The 17,510-nt window shown below is 39.3% G+C and overlaps 1 protein-coding gene across 1 annotated transcript in view; it reads left to right on the top strand.

Moving 5' to 3' along the window:
• The window catches only part of RAB30 (RAB30, member RAS oncogene family), a 121,049-nt gene that overhangs the window by 2,585 nt on the left and 100,954 nt on the right, over positions 1 to 17,510 (top strand). The gene's annotated exons all lie outside the window — the stretch shown is intronic.

Genomic DNA, 17,510 nt, shown 5'->3' with positions numbered 1-17,510 from the left:
ACTCTAGGGGCTTCAAAGAGCTGATGAGTTTGTTTGGTTTTTTTTGAGGATGATTAGCCCTGAGCCAACATCTGTGCTCATCTTCCTCTATTTCATATGTGGGTCATCTGCCACAGCATGGCTTGATAAGCAGTGCATAGGTCTGTGCCTGGGATCCAAACCAGTGAACCCTGGGCCACCGAAGCAGAGCATGCAAACTTAACCACTATGGCACTGGGCCAGCCCCTGACAATGAGTTTTGGGCTAATTCCTATAGTCAGTCATTTAACAAGAATATGCTGAGAACCTGCTGTGTGCTGGGTTCAGGCCTCGGAACTAAATTCTCAGATGAAGAAGAAAGCGTTGGAGCTTACAACAATAGGAGAGACTGGAATAACTCAGGAAAAAACATTTGGAGACTCATTCAAGATGGAATCTATTTGGGAACTAAAAGTGTGTCTTTGAAGAGCAACAGGGTGAGTGAAGAAGCGATGTCTCCTCTATCTTCATGGCTTTGCTTAGCTAGCTTGGAAAGGAATCCATAGTTGAAAGGAAGTAACCATCAGCTGAAGGTCACACATTAATTAAAGGATAGGGGCTTTGAGCCAAGCCTCGAGTCACTCTAAAGCTCTTTCCATGACACCATACTGCTGCTATAACAAAGAGCTCATGAGACGACATGCCAATTGCTTGCATTGACATGAAGATGAAAAAGTCTGCTCTCACCGCAGGAATATTTTCTGAAAAGAAAGTGCTGAACGAGAGCATTCTTCCTCCAGCCACCCTTTTTTCCCTCCAAGTTCCGAGATCCTTTGTAAGAGGGATTTCTTCTGTGAGAAAGTTGAGAGTGCAGGTGAGTTTTCCTGTTGAGGATGAAAGATGGTGAAGGGTTCCTTGCTTGACAGATGTAGGAAAACTGATGTAGAACTTCCTTATGTCAAGAGCTCTCCTTCATGTCCTCTTCTATCCTGAAATGCTGTTGGCTCCATATCTGATACCAGAGTGTCTGTGAGGTCATGAGACCTCTGCAGCCCATCTGATGGGAAACCCGGCACCTCACGTACAGCATTGTGTCTCCTTACTTAAGGCATGACTGTTATAGGGCCAGAGACAAAGGGACTCACTAGTGTTTTTAAGAGTACTTAACAATTTATAAAGGGCTCCAATCCACATATATCTCTTATTACTCAGAAAAATCCTGGGAATTATTTTCAGATGGAGAACCCAAATCTCAGAGATGTTAGATACTTAGTCCAGGTTCACACTGCTTAAAAATGTTAGGGTCAGGACTCAGGGCTTAGGTTCTTCTAATCCTAAATCTCAAACTCTACTCACAGCACAGCTCCCTGTCTTCTAGGCAATTCCCTGTAAACAGCAATAAAACCCTGTTGCTGGGGACCGTCTTCAGGGGACTTGAGCCCTTGGATCCGAGAACTTATTGTCAAGGGACTTGGCCTCTAAGTCTCGCCCTTCTTTCTCTGATAAGAAAAACTACCATTTCCTGAGCGCATTCTGTGTACCATGCATCATTGTGAAAGCAGTTTATAGTCTCCATCTATTTAATCTTCACTATAATCCTATGCGTGTGTGTATTTATATATGGCTGTGTGTGCACATGACTTGCTCGACCTCACATACTACTAATTGATTGAGCCAGAATTCCAGTATTCTAGCCTAGGACTGTTTGATTCTGAAGCTGCTCTCATATACTTTCACATTCTACTTTCTATACTGTTGTTCCTATCTTTGAAATGCACAAAGTGACATTCAAACATGCTTTCACCTTTTAATTTTCAAATTTCTTTACTACATGTTTATTCTGTGACAGACATAAGAGGAAGAGAAAAAACTGTGATCCCCCAAAGGACTCTCAAATTTGGACTTTATTTTACTAGTTGACTAAGAACAATAATTTTTGAATGCATTTTGAGGATCATGTTTATATTTCTGCTGTGAGTCAAAGGTAGCTGTTTGTTTAAGGTCTCCAAAGCTTAACTATTGATTTATTCAGGCTTTAAACCGGTTCCTTTCCAAACCAACATGAGTGCTGTTTGTCACCAACTATGTTACAGTCTTTCAAGTGTCTACACTTAATGAGGACTCTACCACAGTTTCTCAGTTAGGTGTGAATGGCCTGGTCTCTGACATTTGGGTTCAATTTGCACGGCTGACATCTCAAGGAAGGCTCAAGTTTTTCTTCAAGGCATACATCTTCTCACCTTTCAGTGAGGGGAACCCTGTGCTGATTTTCCTGAAGCTTTAAGACAAAAAGGAAGTCACAATGAAGAGAGGGGGCCTAGGGCAGAAATGGGGGCTGGTACAGCTCCTGAGGGGGAAGATACAGAGCAGAGCCCCTGTGTGCTCACCTCCTCCACTTAATCGATTAACAAATATTTACTGAGCACCTACAGTGCCTACGTGCTAGCTGTATGGGGACTCTGGTCATACCCTCCTAGCAAGTGGGAGTAGACAGACAAGTCAATAGGTCATTATAGTTTCCTCTTCCTACACAAAACGCTCGCAGAGTATAAAGGTCAGTCCCTGACTTTAAGTTCTAGTCACAGTTGCTGATCTACAGGTTGGGGACCATTGATGTTTTTCTTTTTTTAAGCTCACATATTTTGAGCTTTTGCCATTGGTCTGGTGATGTGACAAAAAAGTTTTATATTCATCGTGTAAGACTGTTTCCTTGTCCATTAAATAGAGGCAGTAATGTTGCTTTACCTCCACCTCTACCACAAGCTACCTTGTGGGGTTATATTAAATGAGATGATGACAATAATAGCTACAATTTGTTGAGAGTGAATCCTGTGCCAAGGACCACGGTAAGTATAGCTATTGCTTAATGTAACCCTTACAAAAATCATGAGGCGTGTAATCTTATTAGCCACATTTCACAGATAAGCACATTGAGGCTCCAACTGGTTAAATAAGTTGCCCAAGCTTACAAGGAAAGTAAGGGATAGAGTTTGGACTCTAATCTAAATTAGTCAGAAGTTAAAGCTACGTGCTCAACTCTGATCCAGTGTGTCCTCATAATGAATGTGTAAGAAGATTCTAATGCATGGTTTGGCAATGGCTGCTGTCTGTTGTCTGTTTCTAATCCATTTTTCAATGCTATAGATAAACAGTTTTAAAAATTAAAATTTAAAACTTTCTCTGCTGAACAACATTGGACAGATTTATTCTTGACCAAACAAACAGAAAGACAAGGCCATCCCTTGGGGGCTTGGAAGCTAAAGTGAATGCATTTCCATTGCAGGCTCCCTTTTTGCCTTAATTAACTTTTTTTTTCTGGTTAAAAATACGTTTTGGTGACCTTTGGGAGCACCTTTGAAGGGAAAAAATTCACCAAAGGGCAACACATAGCCTGACCTAAAAGTGAGAAGGGTGGAGAGTGGGAAGGGAAGTAATATTTATTGAACTCCTCTGTATGCCAGTCATCTTAAGTATGTTATTCACTCACTTTGCTCACAAAATTGATTGAGCACACACTGTGTGCCTGGAACTGGCTGCGGCTGATCTGTCAAATTCTTACCACAACATTGCAAAATGAGGACACAGAGCCTCAAAATAGGTTAAGTAACTTGCCCAAGGTCACGTGACCGGTTGTTGACAGAACACAGTTTCAAACCCTGGTCAGTCGCTTTCAGTCTGTGCTATTTTTATTATACCTTTCTGCTTTGACCAGGTGATGCTGGGAAAGGAATGCTCTGAGGTTCTAAGCTGATAAGCCCAAGGTTTAAGTCCCAGCTGAGACTCAAACCACCCCCTGCCCTTCTTCTCCGTTGGTTGATGCATACTTCCAGAGAAGCTGGGGAATTCAGGGAGACCAATAAACACTTTCTATGAGAAACCTTTCTTATAGACTCAGGAAACTAAGCATTGCTTTAAGCATTATTTTGTAAAATTGCCAGTAACTTTGAGTTTGGCTTTGAAGAAAGGACTTTTAGGAGTTGCTGATTGCTCTGGAAACTCTCTAAACACCACAGTTTTCCAGAGGCTGGAAGCTTTGCAGTGATTGTAGCGTTTGCACACCTCAGAGGCAGGTCACTATAGCTAGTGGGGACACATGCTTCTTCACTGACGTGTGACAGAAATCCTCCAGGCACAAACAGGTGGGAGGCCAACGCCTGCTCTGAGCAGTCCAAAAGGAGCTAGATACAAGGGGCTTTGAGTAAAAGGTTTCACAGGGTAAATCGCAGGGTGAGTCTCACACTTGCCCCTGTCAGCTATATAGAGAGGCACGTGTTTTTAGAACATTTTGAACTATTCTTTTATACATCAAAGAGAACAGCTTGCTCTCGAATTCTGCAGCTGCAGTGTTTACTATCACTATCCCATTTTTTCCTCTTAAATTTCTTGGTATGATTAAGACACAAATCAAAATAGTCTGCATTTTAGAAAAGATGGCAGGTTCCAGAATTTACATCTCCATCAATATCTGGTTGGTTAAAGAAAATCATCTAACTGTTCACATCAATAAGCATTTATTGAGCACTTACCATGTGCCAGTCATTGTGATAGTGGCTGATGACAAAGTAATGAATGGCTTCTGCTTTCAAGAAGCTTCCAGTCCAGTGGGGAAACAGTACAGATATGCAGAGTAATACTCAGAATACAATGGAGTATTTTTCACAACTGAGGTATTTTCAAGGCAGGCTGCAGGGTGCTGGTGCCAGGTAAGCCTGGGCTCATATCCCTAGTACTTCTTAATGACACACGGACCTTGGCCAGATAATCTCATCAATCATCAGTTTACCCCTCTGTTTGAGCTAAACAATGCCATCACATAAGACTCTTTTGAGATGCACCATAGTATCAGACTTAGATATCATCAAGGTAATCTGCCATAATTTACTATTGCTCTGTTATTTTTGAAAAATAATACATGTACCTGGTGAAAAAAATTCAAACAGTACTGAAGTATAAGTCTCTCTACCAACCTTGTCCCTGGCTCACCTCCTCAGAGGCAACCACTCTCTTCAGTCCTTTGTATATCATTCCACAGATGTTTTAATGCTCCATATATATACATATATATCTTAGAAAATTTCACACAAATGATAGCATCCTATATATACTGCTCTGTACTTTGCTTTAATTTATTTTGGATATCTTTCTATATCAGTACACATGGATTGCATCATTCTTTTTAATGGCTCTGTAGAATTACATTTTATGGATACACTTCAATTTACATAACCATCACCCTGTTGATAGACATCTCAGTTATTCTGATCTTTTGCTCTTACAATGCTGCAATGAATATTCTTCACATATATCTGTGCAAGTGTATTTCGGTAGGCTAAATGGGATGCTGGGTCAAAGTTACGGTCATTTTGATAGATACTGTCAAATTGTTCTCCAGAAAGATTGTGCCAATTTATACTCCCAACAACAATGTATAAGAATATTTCCCCATACCCTAGTCAAAATAATGTATCATTAAACTTTTTGATTTTTGCCAAACTGATTAAAAATAATATCTTACTTAGTTCTAATTTTCAGATCTCCTATTTTAAAGTGAGGTTAACATTTTTATCATGTATTTAGAAGCCACTTATAGATCTTTTTGTTCAGAAAGTTTGCCATAACTTAATCCAATAATAGAAAATTGAAGAATAGAAGGGGGTGGTTAACATAGAACACCCTGTTTGACACCAGAGACGAAAGATGAAGGAGACAAGATCTATGCAGTGAAGATTGGTCATTAAAAGTATTTAGGCAAGAGAAGTTGATTCATAATTAGAAAGGCATTTTGAGAAGCTCTGGACAGTGTGGAAGATGGATTGGAAATGGCAAGACTGGAGGGAGAAAAATAAAATAAAAAGTTATTGCAATAATCTAAGAAAGAGACAATAGTATCCTGAACTAAGGCACTGCCAGAAAGAATGGAGAGGAAACCAATTTGAAAAGCCTTTTTTTTTTTTTTTAAAGATTTTATTTTTTCCTTTTTCTCCCCAAAGCCCCCCAGTACATAGTTGTATATTCTTCATTGTGGGTCCTTCTAGTTGTGGCATGTGGGACGCTGCCTCAGTGTGGTCTGACGAGCAGTGCCATGTCCACGCCCAGGATTCGAACCAACGAAACACTGGGCCGCTTGCAGCGGAGTGCGCGAACTTAACCACTCGGCCACGGGCCAGCCCCCTGAAAAGCCTTTCAGAAGCAGAATCAAAAGAACTTGATGACCCAATAAATGCCGCATATGAAAGAAAGAAATAATTTAGGCAAAGAAATGGATTAAAAAGAAAGAGAACACATGGGAGAGATTTTGGCCTCTAATATTACTAAACATCTACTAAGTAAGTGTTTTGATTAGTTATATATATATATATATATATATATATATGAAAATTGAACAAATTAAAATAATACACATACACATTGCATTTATTCAATTTCACAGTAACCTCATTAGGGAAATATTACAATCCATTTAAATATTAACCAAATTAGAAAAGTAAGTAATGTGTAAAATAAAAAAAACATTGGATTGTCCTGATTCATATCAAAATTCAACATCAGACATATCTAACTGCAAAAGTGATGCCCTGTACACTGTTCCAAGTTGCCTAGGCTTAAAGAAAAGATTCAGGGAGAAAAAATGATCTTACATCATGCAGGGAAGCAAACTGCCCACAACACTTGCAAAGCACCAGGAATTATTCCCTGAGCTTCTGTATCATCAGTTTAGTTTAAATATGACAATTCTCAGAGGAACCCACTATAATTCACAGCTGTCTCCATTCTGAATTGACCAGGGTCACCCTCTCTACAGAAAATAAACCCTCTTCCATTTCCCCTGTCATTTTTCTGCAACTCATTTGGGAAAACATGTCAAATTGTATTAAGACTTTTGACACTGTAAAAATAGCTATATTCAAATGTTTCACAAAAATGCCTCACCAAGAAGATAACATCTTCATTAAATATATTGACTGTTAAATTGGATGGGGATTGTGAACACATAATTAACATAACTGCTTTGGAAGAGTAATGGGCTGTTAGCAAAAAAAAAAAAAAAAGGCTCATTATTTAGACCTGGATGTTATGTAGTATCTGTAAAAGTAGACCCTACATCACTGTCTATCTTGAAGAAATCATAGATTTATATTTCACTTTTAACACTAGTCAACTTGCTAGCTTCCTTCCATATGCATTATTTTATTCTCAGTCTTTTCATCAAATAGATGCCTTCATTATTGTAACCAGCTAGTGTTTGCTGAGCCTAGCAAGGTAATTGATTTCATGGCTGTTTAGTCTTTTGTTCCCAAAGCTAATTATACACTTCATACTACGTACTTACTGAAGTCTAAAAAAAAAAGGTAAACACTAAGCCAAATTGGAAAATATGAATGAGAATATCTAACTATAAATAAATGAACATTAATTTCCCAGGTATTGAATTATGAGTAAAAGTAGAGAAAGGACATAATAACTCTTCAGAAAAATAACGCTAAAGTACAAGTTTCAAGTTTCTCAAATTAGGGCCAGGATAAAGAGAGAACTTGGTGTCAGATCAGGTGAAAACGAGAAGGAAGAGGAGATGAGGAATCCCAAAAGGCTATGATGGCCTTTGCAAACATCTGAGGAGTGGGCAGCATAAGAAGAGAGATCAGCCTTGTTCTATAAGAGAATTCAGACAGGAAACTCAAGAGCAGAGTCTGCCAGGAAAGAAACTTTCTAAGAGAGTTGTCCCTTTCCCTGAGCTTCCCTGAGAGAGGCATGAATCTTGATTATCCATGTTTCTTGGGGCGCCATACAGTACCTGACAAAGTATAGGGTTTGTGGAGTGAACTGAATAAATGGAATGAGCTGCCATGGGAGGTAGTGAGTTCTCTATCACTGGAGGTGGCTAGGAAGTTGGAGTGAATCTGAGAAAACAGAGGGCTAGAGAACATGCTTGATTATGTTCATGATCCCTTCCAACTACGATTCTTTTTTTCTTTGAGGAAGATTAACCCTGAGCTAACATCTGTGCCCATCTTCCTCTACGTTATATGTGGGACGCCTACCAAGAGGTGCCACGTCGACACCTGGGATCTGAACTGGGGAACCCTGGGCTGCTGAAGCGGAATGTGTGAACTTAACCGCTGTGCCACCAGGCCAGCCCCATAACTGTGATTCTTATATTTCAAAATTCCCAAGAAGTTTGAAAATCTTTAGCATAATATGATCAGCCTGTTCTCTGCCACATTTCAAAACATATTTCCAGTCTACTCACTTCTGTCCATCTCTGTTGTCACTTTCTTAGCCCAAGCCACCATCTTGACTACTGTACTGGACCCCTAAAAGGTTTCCTTGATTCCACTTTTGCAGCCAATGTACTCTCTAATATGGTAATGAGTAGACAGCCCTCCCACTTAAAACCCCTCAATGAAAAAAAATAAGAGACATAAAAAGTAGGAGGGGGGAAGTAAATTGTATATTGTTTATAGATGATATAATTGCTTACCTGGGGAAAAAAGAGAATAAACTGAATAACTTACAGACAAAAGTAGAATTTAATTCAGTGGTTGGGTTAAAAAATTAACTCATAGAAAAATTAATATGCACCCTTCAAGCAAACAATGACCAGTTTGAAAATATTAACGACATCAACAAAAACGACAACCGTCTGGGAAGAAATTGTAAGAAATACACAAGGTCTATGTTAAATGCTAAGGAACACAAAAGATTTGAACAGGGGCCAGCCCTGTGGCCCACTGGTTAAGTTCCCACTCTCTGCTTTGGTGGCACAGGGGGCATCCCACATGCCACAACTAGAAGGACCCACAACTGAAAAGATTTGAGCAATTAGAAAGGCAGCCCCTGTTCATGGATAGGAAGACTCAAGATCAGAAACAAAATCTATGATTTAAAACTCATCTAATAAAAATCCTAACAAAATTTTCTTTTGGAAATAGATAAGCTGATTCTCAAATTCATAGGAATAAAATAAATAAAAATAGCAATAAATACTCTAAAAATAAATTCAAGTCCTACCAGTTATTAAAACATTCTAAGGTTACAATAACTAAAACAAAAAAGAGATCAGTGAACAGAAGAAAAACTATAAAAAATACAATCAAAAACACATAGGAATTTAATATATAAAAAGGTCTCATTTCAAATTATTGGGGAAAGATGTCTTAGTCAATAACTCTTCATAAAACGCAGGACAACTATCTGGAGGAAAAAATTAGCCTGGAGCATACCTCATTCTGTATACCAAAAATAAATCAAAGATTTAATTGTTATTTTAGAATTACTAAGGGAAAGAGGAGGTATTTTATAATTTTTCTTTTTCTGAGGAAGATTTGCCCTGAGCTAACATCTGTTGCCAATCTTCCTCTATTTTGTATGTGAGCCACCATCACAGCATGGCCCCTGATAGATGAGTAGTCTAGGTCCACGCCCAGGAACTGAACCCGGGCCATTGAAGAAGAGGGCACCAAACTCAACCACTAGGCCACTGGGGCTGGCACAGTATTTTATAATTTGAGTGAAGAAGAGGAATAAACAAGTTGTCATTATTCACACATGATATTGTTACATACATAGAAAATCTAGAAGAATCTACAGATAAATTACTCAACTTAAAAAGTAAGTTTAAGCAGGTTGCTGGATAAAGGGCCAATATACAAATCAATCGTATTTCTATATTTCAACAATGAACAGTCATGAATGAAATTTTTAAAAAGATAACATTTAGAAGTTTCAAAGACAGTACTGAGGAATAAATTCACACACAAAAAATGTGTGAGATCTCTACATAGAAAACTATAAGCTTTGTTGATAGAAATTACAGAAGAACTAAATAAAGAGAAGGCTTTACTGTGGTCATGGATTAGAAGACGCAATGATTTTAAAGATGTTAATTTGCCTCTTATTAGCTACAGACTCAATGCAGTTCCCATCCAAATCCCAAGAAGACTTTTGTTTGTGAAACTCTATAAGCTGATTCTAAAATTTATGAGGACATGGAAAGGACCAATAATAGCCAAGACACTTTTGAAAAAGAATAAGTTAGGAGTAATTACTCTATCAGATAGCAAGACTTCTGATAAAGCTATAGTAATTAAGGCAGTATGGTAACGGTGCAAGAAAGAAAATAGACCAATGGAACACAAAGCCCAGAAATGAACTGCCACACAAACACCTGATTTATAACAAAGGTGGCACTTCAAAACAGTAGGGAAAGGACAGTCTTTCAATAAATGGTGTTGCATCATTAGATATCCATATGCCAAAAAAAGGTAAGACAATATACAAAACTTAGCACTGAGTAGATGATAGCCCTAAATATGGCAAACAGAATAATAAAACTTCTAGGATGTTACATAGGAGAGTATCTACCTTGAGGTAGATGAAAATTTCCTAAACAGAACCCAAAAAAGCACAATACAGGGAAAGATTGATGGGTTGACTACTTTGAAATGAAGAACTTCTATTCATGCAGAGACAGCATTAAGAAAATGAAAAGGCAAAGCACAGATGGAGACGAGATGTGTGTAACACATACAGTATACTAGGATTTATATCTAATATATAGGGAAAACACCTACAAACCATTAAGAAAATGTCAGACAATCCAAATTTATAAACGGGCACGTATCTTCAATAGGCATGTTGCAAAAGAGGATATTCAAATGGCCAATGAATATCAGTATTCCAGGAAATGTTAATTAAAACCACCATGATATACCACAATATATGCACTAAAATGGCAAGTATCAAAAATGCAAAGGAAGGAAAAACACGTGGAGCAGTAGCTCTCACATATTGCTGATGAGACTATGAATTGGTACAACCAACAGGGAAAAGCCTTTGGTATTAGCTGTGGAAGTTGCATGTGCACATACCTATGACCCAGTAATTCTGCTCCTAGGAACATACCCAATAGAAATGCATGCACATGTGCATCAAGAGACATATACAAGCACATTCACAGCAGCATTTAGCATTATTCATAAGAGCAAAAATCTGGAAACAATCAACACGACCATAAACAGTACAATGAATAATAAATGGTGGCATATTTTTATAACAGAAAATTATACAATGAAGAAATAAACACACAACATATTGAGCTAAAGAAGTCAGATATAAAAGAATATTGTTGTGTATATTATTTCATTCTTAAAGCTTAAAAACAAGCGAAAACTAAACTATAGTCTTTAGGAATTCATTATTACGCAGTAAAACTATAAAGAAAAGCAGGAAGTTATTACCATGAAAATCAGGACGGTGGTTACCTTTTGATGTGAGGGAGGGGGCGTAAGAGGGCTTTGGGGATGCTAGCAGTGTTCTATTTCTTGATATTGGTGGCGGTTACATGGCTGTTTGCTTTGTGATCATTTATTGAGTTATACGTTTTGTTTTATGGACTTTTCCGTATATGCATTATATTTCACAATTTGAAAAAAGGTTTTTAAAAAACCATTCCAGAGTGGAAGCATATGTGGCAAAATGTCAACATTGCTGCAACTAGGTGAAGGGTATATGGGTATTGGACTGGTCTTTCAACTTTTCTGTAACTTTTAACATTTAAAACAAAGTTGGAGGAAAAGCTCTCTTTTGATCTAACTTCCCCGTGGCCACTGCCCCGTTTTAACCCCTTACCTTACAGCAAAGCTCCTTGGAAGTGTTTTCTAGATTCAGGGTCTCCAGTTCCTTTCCTCCAACTCTCTGCTGAATATACTCCTACCGGGGTTTTGCTTCCACTACAGCAGTGAAACTGCTCCTCTCAAGGTCACCAGCGACCTCCACGTCACTAAATCCAACGGTCACGTCTCAGTCCTCGCCCTTATTTTCCATCCTCAGTATTTTACACTGTTGAGCTCTCTCCTCCCCGAAACATTTTCCAGCTTCCAGGAGACTTGCCTGATTTTTCTCTTACTATTCCAGATGCTTCTTGTCATTTCCTTTCCTGGTGCTCTTCATCTCCCCTGACCTCTAACTATTGTGTGGCCCGGGGCTCTGCCCCTGCATGGCACATGGACACTTCAAATCTTTACTTAAATGGAATTTTTTTGGTGAGGCCTTATCTGGCCACTCTTATCTAAAATTGCAACCCTATCCTTCTTAACTCCTTTTCTTAGTTTGTTAAAATATTCTCCTCAGTATTATCTAAAAATGCTACTTTACTTATTTATTTTGTTTACTGCTTGTTTCCCCCACTAGAATGTAACTTTTGAGAGTTACTTTCAGTGATCCTGCAGCATGTCCAGAGCCTAGAACAGTGTCTGGCACATATCAGGTCCTCAATCAGAGTTTGTTGAATACTTAATAAATTGCACTTTTAAGTAAAATCCGTAGTCACAGCTTACAAAACGTTTAATTTGTCTTCTGCCAGCCTCTCTACTCTCATTTCATACCCCTTTAATTTCTCTAAACATACCAAACCCTTCCCCCTCAGAGGCCTTTGCACTTACTGTCCCCTCTGCTGAGAAAGCTTTTTCCTGGCTCTTCACATAATTGGCACCTCAGGGCTCAATTTAAATATTCACTCCTGGGGCCAGCCCTGGGGCCTAGTGGTTAAGCTTGGCATACTCTGCTTCAGAGACCTGAGTACAGTCCCTGCATGGACCTACACCACTGGTTGGTGGCCACGCTGTGGCAACGACCCATGTACAAAATAGAGGAAGATTGGCACAGACGTTAGCTCAGGGTGATCTTCCTCAGCAAAAAAAAATTTAAAAATAAATATTCCATCCTCAGAAAAGGCCACTCTAACCACTCTATTTTGCCTCCCATCCTACCCATTTACTCTTTCATACACTTCCCTGTTTAGCTCCTTCACAGTGCTTATTTATCTATCACAACTGTCTTGTTAATTTATTTGATAACTTTTCTTGTTGCTATTGTTGTTTTGTCTGTCTACCCTGGTAGAATGTGAGCTTCATGAGAGTAGGGGTCTAGTCTGTCTGCTTTTCTCACTGATATTTCCCCCAGGATCTAGCACAGTCCTGGCACATAGTTGGTGGTCAATAAATGTCTATTGAGTGAATGAATGAATAAACGATTAAGTAAAGAAATGAATGAAACAACTTTCTCAGTGTTTAGAGAAGGGTTCAGATAGACACAAAGAAGCAACGTCATCACTATTGAGGAAAGGGCCAAGGACATTTGTCCTGACGCATCAAGAGCCCAAGAACGACATACTCAGCATTCCTTTAGAGTCAACCTCCTTACAAGATCCTTTTTCCCTCTGAACAGTCTGACCAGTTAATGAGGGATAAAGAGCAAATGTGGAAATAGTCCACCTGCACCAAATGGGCTCCTTTTGATGTACTAATCAGAGATGGCCTGAAGTGCTTGGTTATGGATAATTAAGGACAACTGGGCTTTGTGCTTGAAACAATGATGGCTATGTGGGAAGAGGAGTAGGAGGGTGGCTTCCTGGTTGGGGGCAAAGTACACTGTGTGTCCCACCCACATCTCCACTTATTTTGTTATTACTATATGTTTGAAAGAAGGTTTTACAGCATATTAAGGTCAGGTTTAAAGGAAAAAAGACACCACAATAGAGAAAAATGAAACTTGGAGTGGAGAAGTTAGAGGGGCAGAGAGGTGGTCAATTTCATGAGAAGGAGGAGCCACTAAAGGCCAGGCACTTCACTTAAATGACACCATTGAATCTTCATAATAACGCTTCATGGTAAGTATATAATTCCCATTTATCAGATGAGAAGACAGAAGTTTAGAGATATGAAGGATTTGTTCAAGTTCACACAGAAAGTAAGCAGCACCTTGGTTGAAACCTCAATCCCTCTGATGTCAAGTTCATACATTTCCCACCATACCTGGAATCTGCCCCTTGTTCCTCCAAATGAATGGTCCTGGACCCCCAGTGCTGTGAAGCCTGAGATGATGGCCCCAGATTTCCCTCTGTAATGCTAACCTATCATGTATTTCTCTTCATTCTTAGTGACTAGCATAGTGCCTGGTATACAGCTGGTTCTTCAATAAAGGTCTATTGAATAAAAAATGGAAGAATGAGGGGCTGGCCCCGTGGCCGAGTGGTTAAGTTCGAGCACTCCGCTGCAGGCGGCCCAGTGTTTCGTTGGTTCGAATCCTGAGCCCGGACATGGCACTGCTCATCAAACCACGCTGAGGCAGCGTCCCACATGCCACAACTAGAAGGACCCACAACGAAGAATATACAATTATGTACCAAGGGGCTTTGGAGAGAAAAAGGGAAAAAATAAAATCTTAAAAAAAAAAAAGGAAGAATGAACAAATGAACAAAGGACATGTCTTAAACTATATGGCTTCCCCTATGAATCACATGCTGAGAATCAAAGACACTTAGTTCCTAGGGGTCTTCCTCCCCACTGCAGTTCTCCAGGGAAAGAATGTCTCTTTAAGAACAGCTCAAAAAATATTAGCAAAAAGCGGCTGCAGTCAGTCTAGTGTTGTGCTTCCGCAGCCCTGATCTGGGCAATACTCTGCTTCGCTGTAAAAACCATAGGAGTGTCTTCTGCTGGTGTAGGAGCTGCCAATAACAATAGCTAGCATTTATGGAGCACATACTATGTGCTAGGCACTGCGCTAAGCCCTTTTTATGTTTTACTTTATCTAACCCCAAAAAGCCTGAGAGAGAGAGAGAAATAAATCTGTTATCTCACTTCATAGGTAAGAGAAAGGAGGTTTTGGCCTGACTATAACAATCAACTGCCACTTTGTGAGGCAAATACTGTAAAGTCCCTACTTTTCTCTCTCCTTTCTCTTCTTCCCATCCTTTCTTAAGATGTAAAAATATAATGCCTACAGAAACTCAACTGTTTGAAAATAGAGGCATCAGGAAAAGATTTGCCCAGTCAAAAGACCCAAGAACCCATAAGACATTGCATTTGCCCTGGTGAATGTGGTAGGACAGGGCTGCTCTCAAAAATACATTGTTTTAGGGACCGGCCCAGTGGCATAGCTGTTAAGTTTGCACGCTTCACTTTGGCAGTCCAGGGTTCACAGGTTCGGATCCCAGGTGCAGACCTACACACCACCCATCAAGCCATGCTGTGGCAGGCGCCCCACATATAAGATAGAGGAAGATGGGCATAGATGTTAGCTCAGGGCCAATCTTCCTCAGCAAAAAGAGGAGGATTGGTGGCGGATGTTAGCTCAGGACTAATCTTCCTCAAGAAACAAACAAACAAACAAACATTGTTTTAATAGCAGAGAATGCATTAAATTTGATGTCAAAAGTCCTGAATTTGAGACCCAGTTCCATGACTGTGGGTCTTTGACTGCCATTAACCTTGAGGACCCTCAGCTTCCTCACGTATAAAATGGGGATAATACAAATCCTTTCCCCCATGAGTTTCTACTAACGGTCAAAAGAAGGAACGTGATTTGGATAGAGTGAACCTGTCTATAAATGCTAACTATTCTTCTGTTTGGAGATGAGCTGGGCTTCTGCAGAACTCGCAAAGATCAGGGTCCATCAAGCAGCCCCAGTAGAGTGTTCCTTGCCATCAGAGATGACGACAGTGAGCTTGTATCCAGGGTTGGAGGCTATCAGGAGCTGTTTCTGTGCAGACATTTGCTTATGGAAACAAAGAACTGGAGGCGGGAAGGTTTCTGAGGCACCAGAACATGAGTTCCAGGTAGGGTACTATATCCAGAGCCATACAAGTGGGGTGAAGGAGACCATATGAATATGGTATATTTCTCCCTTTATTTATATGTTCTTTAATGTCTTTGAACAAAGTTTTAGTCTTTTCCCTAGAGACAGACACATCTTTTGTTAGATTAATCCTAGGTACTTGATAGTTTTAATGCCATTGTAAGTTGTGTATTTTAGAAACTTTAAAACACTATTTGTGGCTTGTATATAAAAATGCAATTGATTTATATGTATTAGTCTTGTAGCCAAGAAACTTTCTAAGCTCTTATTAAGTCTAATAATTTATATGTAGTCGTTTTTTGATATTCTTTCTTCCTTTCCAATCCTTAATACCTTTATTTATATATTTTTCTTGCTTTACTGAGGTGGCTAGGTTCTCTAGGACAATGGTGAATAAAAGAATTCTCATTCTTGATCTCAAAGGGAAATTTTTTGTCTTTTAACCATTAAGTATGATATAGTTTTTAAAGTTATCTTTTATCAACTTAAGAAAGCTTCTGCCTCCCTAAGTGTAAATTTTTTTATAGATATCTTTTATCAGTTTAAGAAGTTCTCTTCCACTTCCAACCTGCCACGTGTTTTGTTTTTATGAATGGATGTTAAATTTTATCAAAATCAGTTAAGGTATAAATCACATTTTTTATTTTTAAAAATATTAAACCAAAATTATATTCCTGATATAAATACATGATCATGATGCATATTTTGGATTTGCTTTTCTAGTATTTTATTTAAGATTTCTGTATCATATTCAAGAGTAAAATCAGCCATTTACCTTTGCAAAGTGGGTTTTCTTATCAATCTTACAAAGTGGGTTTTGGTAACTGCATTTTACTTATGACTCCTAAGAAGTTGAATAACTCACCAATGCCACATAGAGCTAGTTAGTGGTTATGCCAGGACTGAAAATCAGGTCTGTCTGAACACAAAGCCTGTTTGTTCCCTCTAAGCCACATAGCTTCCGTGAACATTTATTAAGGCTTCAAAGCCAACTGCCTAGCTCCCACATGTTTCTAAGACAGAAGATAGAAGGGAGGAGCATGATAAGGGTAATAGCAGCAAATAGTCTTGGGAGGCTGTGCTAATATTCTGATTCACCAAAGCCAAGAAGAAATAATTCATCTGCATTTGAGGAGAAAATCTGAAGTCAAGTGCCTAAGTAGCTATCCATGCAATTCTATAGGAATCAATTTTGCAAATAAGCATGAAAAAGAGGAAAACACAGCAACAGTTACTAGATCAAAAATATGACATGAGATCATTCAGAGACCAAGAGTAATCCAAATTATAGGAATTCAATTTCTCAAGACAAAAATATGGCTCCAGGGGAGCTGGCCCCCGTGGCCAAGTGGTTAAGTTCACGCGTGCTGCTTCAGCAGCCCAGGGTTTCGCTGGTTCGAATCCTGGGCACGGACATGGCACCACGCATCAAGCCATGCTGAGGCGGCATCCCACATGCCACAACTAGAAGGAACCCCAACTAAAAATATACAACCATGTACTGGGGAGCTTTGGGGAGAAAAAGGAAAAATAAAATCTTTGAAAAAAAAGGCTCCAGTTAAGTATTGTAATGTCTAGAAGTGAAGGAAACTATTGGTAATATACAGGCTAACTTGAGGGAGAAATCTAAAATGCACATTTCAGCTCCTGGATTTGAATAAACAAGAGAAAAACCTCATCAAGATGGAAGAAGGATTCCCGAGGCAGTACAGAAAATGTATTCAGGGCTGGCTCCGTGGCTGAGTGGTTAAGTTTGCACACTCTGCTTCAGTGGCCTGGGGTTTTGCCAGTTCAGATCCCGGGTGCAGACGTGGCATTGTTCATCAAGCCATGCTGAGGTGGTGTCCCACATAGCACAACCAGAAGGACCTACAACTAGAATATAGAACTATGTACTGGGGGGCTTTGGGAAGAAGAG

Source organism: Equus quagga, chromosome 14 (genome assembly GCF_021613505.1).
Source record: "Equus quagga isolate Etosha38 chromosome 14, UCLA_HA_Equagga_1.0, whole genome shotgun sequence".
In the NCBI taxonomy this organism is placed as follows: domain Eukaryota; kingdom Metazoa; phylum Chordata; class Mammalia; order Perissodactyla; family Equidae; genus Equus; species Equus quagga.
Note: the sequence above shows the minus strand (reverse complement) of the source record. Positions and strands in the feature narration are given on the sequence as shown.